The sequence below is a fragment of the Marmota monax genome, unplaced genomic scaffold (assembly GCF_021218885.2).
Source record: "Marmota monax isolate L192 unplaced genomic scaffold, Marmota_monax_Labrador192_F-V1.1 WCK01_AAM20220418_F8-fsc00052, whole genome shotgun sequence".
NCBI classification, from domain to species: Eukaryota; Metazoa; Chordata; class Mammalia; order Rodentia; family Sciuridae; genus Marmota; species Marmota monax.
In genome coordinates this window covers 8,891,066-8,898,759 of record NW_026693473.1, presented here as the reverse complement: position 1 = coordinate 8,898,759, position 7,694 = coordinate 8,891,066, and the positions used below count along the sequence as shown (strand labels likewise).

The 7,694-nt window shown below is 44.0% G+C and overlaps 1 long non-coding RNA gene across 4 annotated transcripts; it reads left to right on the top strand.

Annotated features, from left to right (window-relative positions):
• The first annotated feature begins 1,037 nt into the window (after nucleotides 1-1,037).
• On the top strand, nucleotides 1,038-7,081 carry LOC124101822 (uncharacterized). 4 transcript variants are annotated; one of them, XR_009228067.1, is made up of 5 exons: nucleotides 1,038-1,182; nucleotides 1,535-1,620; nucleotides 1,965-2,186; nucleotides 2,805-4,192; nucleotides 6,847-7,081. It is a non-coding gene; the product is annotated as an uncharacterized LOC124101822 (long non-coding RNA). The 4 variants fall into 4 exon arrangements; XR_009228066.1 differs by lacking the exon at nucleotides 6,847-7,081 and having other exon boundaries at nucleotides 2,805-2,964; nucleotides 4,053-6,830; XR_006854713.2 differs by lacking the exon at nucleotides 6,847-7,081 and having other exon boundaries at nucleotides 2,805-6,830.
• Nucleotides 7,082-7,694: the final 613 nt, after the last annotated feature.

The following is a 7,694-nucleotide window of genomic DNA, read 5'->3' as shown; positions in this document are numbered from 1 at the left end:
TGCCATCACCAGACAGGTCATGCCGTTTAACTCCAGTGCAGTGACTGGACTTTATTTTTTTGCTACTGGGTATTGAACCCAGGAGCACTTTATCACTAAACTACATCCTCAGTCCCTTCAATTTTTTATTTTGAAACAGGGTTTCACTAAGATGCTGAGGCTGGTCTCAAACTTGCGATTCTCTTGCCTTAGTCTCTCAGGTCCCTTTGGATCTTAGGCATACACCACCGTGGCCATCCTGACTAAGGCATTTTGATGCCCTGAAATATTTCTGGCTGAGGGTGTTTGTGAGTGGTAGAGCATGTGCTTAGCATGTGCAAAGCCCTGGGTTCTTCAATCCCCAGCACACAAATAAAAGAAATGTGAATAAATGAGTGAACCAACAAACAAAAGAATTAACACTGGGGATAGAAGAAAAGAGAGAACGGAACAGAGGGAAGCCTGGTGCCCTGACCCCCCAGGATAAGGGGAAGAAGGAGAGGCAGCAGGAAGTTGGGCAGAAGATGGGGCAAGAAGAAGATGCCTCTGGATTTTGGTCCTGTGGAGTGTGAGGGCGTTTGAGACACAGAACTGGAGCAGGAGCCCCAGGAGTGGAGCCAGTGAGAGAGGCTGGTCTGGGTGCCTCAGAGCTGTTGAACTCTATTCATGTCTGACAGGATTTCACGTGAGGGGAAGAAGGTATCCAATCCTAGTTCCTCATAGTGGAGAATAGAGTTGAAGATCAAAGTCTTCCTGTGTGGGCCTTGGGAAAGCTGGGGTGGACAGAGGTGCTGCTGGGCCACTTCCCATTCTGACAGAATATTTACTAAGACTCATGAGCTGGGCTGAGATTCAACCTGGTCTGGGAGGAGGAGGAGGTGAGGCTAAAAGATGAGGTGGGGAGAAGGGGAAAGAAGAATAAGGGAGAGCAGAAACCAGTCAGTGTCCAGGGGAGGACTTGACCTTTGAGCTTGACATTTACTGTGTTGTGTACTGAAGGTCTTCAGCCCAGATTTTCCTGGGCCATCTGATTTTTGATTAGGAAAATATAACTGGGCCTCCCTGCTGTCACTGCCCTCCCAGATAGTGAAATTCAATGAAGGCACATTTTTAGAAAAAAAAATAGAGGTGGGAAGTGAAGTGGGAGTGGGGTGGTGACACTGTCTTTGGAGCAGTTGAGCAGCACGAGGAAGATCTTAAAAGGTATCTGGAAGGACGGGTGAGAGGAAAGGTGTGGCCAATGGAGACAGAGCCAGGATCCTGCACAGGGAGGCACAAGGGATGAGGAGCCCTGGGAAGGCAGGAGAGGTGGGTGCTGGGTCAGCACTGTCTGGGGAGAGCTGCTCACAAGTGGGTCCAGGGAGGTCACTCCTTCTAGGAGCTCAGGAAGGCAGGAGGCCCTGGGTCACTCTTGGGCTCCCCTGCCCTTGGAGTCTTGCCACAGACCTGTGTTGAGCCCTTACTTAGCTGACCAACTTAGAGAGGGTCACTGGGAGATGGTCTTGCCCAGTCCTGCTGGTTCTGAGCTCCTCTTCCGATCCCCATCTCCCTCCAGGGCCAGTTCCTTCAGGGGGACAACCCCTTTGACCAGGGTTGTGCCAGGAACTGCTATATCACTCTCTGTGCACTGCTGGGACCCAGGTGAGTTGATAAACCAAGGGCTCAAGTGGCAGACCCTAGGGCTGGTGGGGTGGGATGAAGCTGGGTTTTCTCCTTTGTCCCTTACCCCAGTTCCCAGGCCCTGTCACTAACTGTTCCTTTCCTTTGGGGTTTTCTCCAGGGCACTCTGGGAGCCTCTGGGAACTTCCCTCTTCATTGCCCTTCTAGTTCTTGCCCCAAGAAATGGGGTAGGGGGAACTGCAGTTGGGATAAGGCTCCTGGATGAGAGCCCTGGGCTCTGTGCTTTCCAAGCTGGGGGTGAGAGTGGTCAGGGAGATCAGGCCAAGTTGGGTTCTGACCCCTTGCATTTGTCTGTCTTGCCCCAGGTACATGTCTGCAGCTATCTGGATGCAGAGGGAGGAAGGCACAGAGTGGGACTCTGTGCACGTGGACCCTGTGGACACACTGTTCTCGCCATGATACTCCCCTCAACACCATCCCACAGAGCTCCCCAGGCCCAGGTCTCCAACTGTGGGTTTGTACACACCTGGGCAGGGCCCTCCAGGGAGTGGCGAGGCTGCAGCTTTCCAGGAAGTGAGGAGTAACAGGTGTGCATTTGGAGAGGGTGTCTGTGGGTAGCTTATGTGTTGGGGGGAAACCCCTGAGGTGGGGCTGACCCTGAAGCTGAAGCAATTGGAGCTTAAGGAGTGGGATTATAGATCTGGAGGGTGCAGGATCCAGGTCACAGGGCTTCAGAGCATAACCAGGTGTCCCTGGAGAGAAAAGATTGCACTGCTAACTTTCTAGTTGGCCTTGGGCCAGTCCCTTACCTTCTGGGCCTCAGTTTCTTCAGCTATTAATGAGGACTGAGACTATCTAATCCTCATTAACAGTTTATAATGTTTTAAAAGATATTTTTATCCATTATTAATTAAGTAAAAATTTCCATAATTTTTACTTGAAGTTCCATGTGAAAAATACTGAGTGGATCATAGGAGTGCAGGGGGTTAAGTAACCCACAATGCCCTCAAGGGTCCTTGCAGGGACTTGTGGTGCCAGCTCTCTCCTTTGTCCTGTCTCCAGGGGTCCAGGGGCTTGACTGTGAGCCTCAGGGTTGAGGTCAAGGAGAGCCCCATATACTGACTCTGTGTTTAGCTTCCCATCAGCCCAGTGCTGCAGCGGGAGGCTTCCAGGGGAGGTACAGCCTTCCATTCATCCCTTAACAGCCAGCGATACCAGGATGTGCATGGGAACTTCATCCCCTGAGCTCAACATGGAGACCTCTCAGGCCTGAGCCCTCACTCACTTCCCTTTTGGGAGTGCCAAGACCCCCATGCCTGTGAAATCTTCATAAATGAAAGAAGATATTTGAGTGGAGACTCTTAGGTGATTTCATTAGTGAATATTTTGTGTTATGGTTTGTGTATGTTTAACGTGGTACTAGGGATTCAACCCAGGGCCTTGTCTCGTGTGCTGAGCAAGAACTTTATCACTGACTATACTGCCAGTCCTTGTATGGTGTTTTGTTAATAACTCTATGGATTCAGATGATGACAAGTAAGAACGCAAAAAACTCCTTGTATTTGAAAACTACAAAAACAAAACAAAACAAAAAAACTGGTGCTAAAATCAATACACTAATGAAACAAAATGTCCACACACAGACTCTAGAGATCAATATGAAGAATGTTTACTGGGAATGATTTGGGGACAAAGACCCCTGGAAGAAAGGGAAGGGGAAGGGAAGATGCAAGACTGAGCAAAGGGGAGTCACCTGAGGTAGGGGCCCAACAAAAGCTCAGCAAACCCAAAGGTCACATGGCCCTTCAAAATTGTCCTGCTTTGAGGCAAAGTGGCTGGGCCTGTATGCCTGTAGTGACCACTCCTTGGATACAATCTGACCCTGGAAGGAGGGGAGGCAGGACCCAGATTTGGGGCTATCTCCCACCCACACTCCAGCAGCTGGGTGGGTAAGTTCTTCATTCCTGGAGGGGAATCTGGGAGGCACCTCACAGGGTCCGCTCTGCAGATCTTAGTGTATATGAAGAACTTGGTGTCTGTTTAAGTGTTGGTCATGAATCCGGGAAATGAAATCTACTTGATAAGTGATGCTGGAACCATTGATTGTAACCATGGGGAACACACATGGATTAGAGTGTTATCTTATCCAACATTAATTTCAGATAAAGAATTGAAAGAAAAAGGAAACAATATACCTACTACTTATCAGCTTGAAGGAGAGGGAAACAAAGGTAAACTTAGAGGCTGCCAATAAAATGCTTACTAGATTTTATTACCTAAAACAAATATTTTACATTCAAATTTTCACAAAAATTGCAAGGCAAACAACAAAACTGAGAACATGTTTGCAATAAACACACCGAAAACATTAATGTCTATTAATTTATATTTTTCAGTTTTGTCAAATCTGTTGAACTATCTCTGCTACAATAAATATATTTTTTTATTTCTAGCATTTCTTTTCAGATGCTCTTCAATAGATGAATGGATAAAGACAATGTGGTACATATACACAATGGAATATTACTTAGCTTTAAAGAATAATGAAATTATGGCATTTGCAGGTAAATGGATGGAGCTGGAGAATATCATGGTGAGCAAAATAATCCAAACTCCCAAAAACAAAGACTGAATGTTTTCTCTGATAAGTGGATGCTGATCCATAATGGTGGGGGGAGTGAAGAATGAAGGAACTTTGGATTGTGCAGAGGGGAATGGAAAGAGGGGAGGAGCTATGGAGACGGAAAGGATGGTGGAATGAGATAGAATTATTAACCTATATACACGTATGATTACACTACTGGTGTGACTGTACCATGTGCAGCCAGAGGAATGAGAAGTTGTGCTCCATTGGTGTACAATGTGTCAAAATGCATTCTACTGTCATGTATAATTAATTATAACAAATTTAAAAAAACAACTGGAAATAAAAATAAAAATCATTTTTCTTGGTTCATAGCTGTTACACAAACTGAATATGGTTTTTTAAAAATGTTTTTTAGTTGTTGATGGACCTTTATTTTATTTATCTGTGTGTGGTGCTGAGAATCAAATCCAGTGCCTCACGCGTGCTAGGCAAGTGCACTACCACTGAGCCACAACCCCAGCCCCCTGAATATGTTTTTGCTCTGTTAATTTCATCTTATATTTTCCTTGTGAACTTTATAACTGTTGCCTATTAGTGTTTTGCAGAGGTACTGCTTCTAATAAAACAACCTGAGTTAATTTGAGATAATAAGCCATCATCTATAGGACAGATAGGATGTAATGCTGACTTACAGTACTAATACTGACCCCAATTAAATGAAAGGAACAACTGTAAAATTATAGCTATTGAAGTTATAACCTGTTACTCCCACTTTAAGACTGGTGATACTGGCCTTCTGGATGTTTAGAACCAAAAACTTGGAGACCAAAGTCAAGGAAGTAAAAGGGCCAGGAAAAAGGAGCCAACATTTTGGCTTTTGCCCTCTAAGGTCAGCCAGGATGTAGAGAATGACAGGACCCCTCTTTGGTCCCTGCAAGTCCATTGAACCACCTAATCTGCTGATTAGGGAGATTGAGAGGACCCTAGAGAACAGGAAGCCAACCAGGGTATATTCTGCAAAGAGGAGGGTCATTGGAGAAGGAAATGTACTTAATGCTTCCAAGAGAAGGAATGTATGGTTAGCAAGACACTTACCCATCCTGGCAGGTAGCACCATGGGTAAGGGAAAGCTAAAGGAGACAAAAGTCTTCACAAAAGTCCCCAAGCTTTTGTTGAGGAATCTCAGCTGACTGAGCTTAGGCTATACTCTCCTGCCAGGTGTTTAGAGAGTATAGCCTAAGCTAAGTTCTACATGGATATTTAAAAGGAAAAACAATGGATTTTTAAATGTAACTTAAGACATACACTTGTGTCAGCCCTACCAAAAGTAAGTAAGCTGGAGGCTACAGATGAAGGGTCCTTGTGTTGTTGTAGGGACAAACAGGCAAGGCACCGAAGATAGCAGGAAACAGTTTTATTTAGCTTCAGCCAGGTTCAGAGGGCACAGCTTTTGCTGTAATCAATCAATCCCCTGAACCTTGAGTTCAGGTAGTTTCAGAATTTTATACCCAGCATGTAAGGGGAGGGGCTCAGAAGTTCCCAGTATGCAGAAGTTCACATAAAAGCAGCTTTTTCTTTCACTGTTCTGGGCAAGTTAACCCTTCAAAGACAACACCTGAGAAGGGGAGAGCTTCTTCTCCCCTCTCTTTCCTCCCCCTGCCAGCTGTTACTATGGAATCCAATTGGTAACTTCTCTTATCATAGAAATGCAGACATCTCATTGAAGCTCCAGCTCAAGGCCAGAGGCCTTGTTCACACATTTCTACAAAGTACTATACTGGATACATTTGTGAAAAACTAGTAAGAGGGTGTCCAGTTCCTGGAGTACTGATTTCTTCTCAGCCAGTGGTCAAGTAAAACAGGGCAACATGAAAATTGGAAGTTTATCTGCATTGAACTCTTTTGTAGAGACTCTTTTGCTGACAGTCCTAAAATTAGCCATGGTGAAGATTTCTGGAGAAGCCCAGTTAAGACTTTTCTGTGGAGAAAGGGGGTGCCACTACAGTGTGAGAGTGCCTAATAATAATGATCACAAAGGACTCTAAAGTCATAAGTTTGTCCTGAGTTAATTTGAGCCTGATCCTACAGACCTACAAATCTTCCTAATCTCATACATTGATAAAATTGATCTGTTTTCCACTGATATGATTATGAGTTACTGTCCTCATGATTTTCAGAGATTGGCTGAAATACTGATTGCTTTTGTGCTAATTGTTTATATATAAAAAAAAAAAAGTAATGTCTTGTTATCTTGTTTATTGTTGTCTTAGCATGATCCCTACCCCATGTATGTCTTGTCCAATCATCTGCCATCTGCCACTGTGGACTTCTGAAATGCTCTGATGCTGAATACCCTTACCTGTCCACGTCCTACCTGATGGAAAACAAGGACTTTGGTTACTGCCCCTAATTTTGTCCTCTTTCAGCAGAAAGCAGCTTGGAGATGTCATCACCCATTTTTTCCATAGAAATGGAATATAGAAATTGGCAGTGGGGAAATGTAACAGTGGTTCACTTTATGATTTGAATATAGCCCTTGCTTCTCTGCCACTGTAACTTATTTTTTAAATGTACATGTTTCTTTCTCTTCCTCTCTCCCTGCTCTTCCCTAATCTTTTATTATTATAATCTTTTATTACGGATTATCTTCCCCATTTTAGGCAGATTTATCTGTCCTTGAGAATACACCTACCATGAATGAAGTAATCCAGACTTTGGGGATGGTACCAGAAGATCTCAGAAATGACTATCTCCCAAATCAACAAGTGAATTACAATTCCAACAGAGAACACATGGAATGTAGCCTTTGAATCACCTCTTTGCATCCCCTGTTATCCTTGATGGGCAGAATCTCAGCCTCTGGGACAGGAGTCCCCTGTGATTCTCCTTTATTAGCAAAATAATAAACCTTCTTTTTCCTTTTTCTCAAAACTGTGTCCTTGTTATTGGAACACACACACACACACACACACACACTGTTCTGAACTTTGATACTTATTTTCTTTCTTTCTTTCCTTCTTTCTTCTTCTTTTTTTTTTTTTTTTTTTGGTACCAAAGATTGAACCCAGAGGCACTTAACAACTGAGTCACATCTTCATCCCTTTTTATATTTTGAGACAGGGTCTTGCTAAGATGCTGAAGCTGGCCTCAAACTTGTTATTCCTGTCTTCACTTCCCAAGGTGTTGGAATTACAGGCATGCACCACCGTACCCAGGTGACACTTTTTCATACTACAGTATATCTTTGATGTCTTTCTTTGTCTCTTCATACATTTTGTCAACAGCTGGGGTCCAAGGAGTTTCCAGAAGGGAGAAAGGAAACTCTACTCAGTCCTGGCAGGTTCTTCACTTACACCAGTGAGAGGAATTTCAGGATGAGTCAAAACAAAACAAAACAACAACAACAAAACAAAACAAACAAACAAACAAAAAAAACACAAGGAGAGCCTTATTTAGGAAAGCAAGGAGATTTATTCAGGAAAGTAAACAATAGAGCGGGTTATGCAGG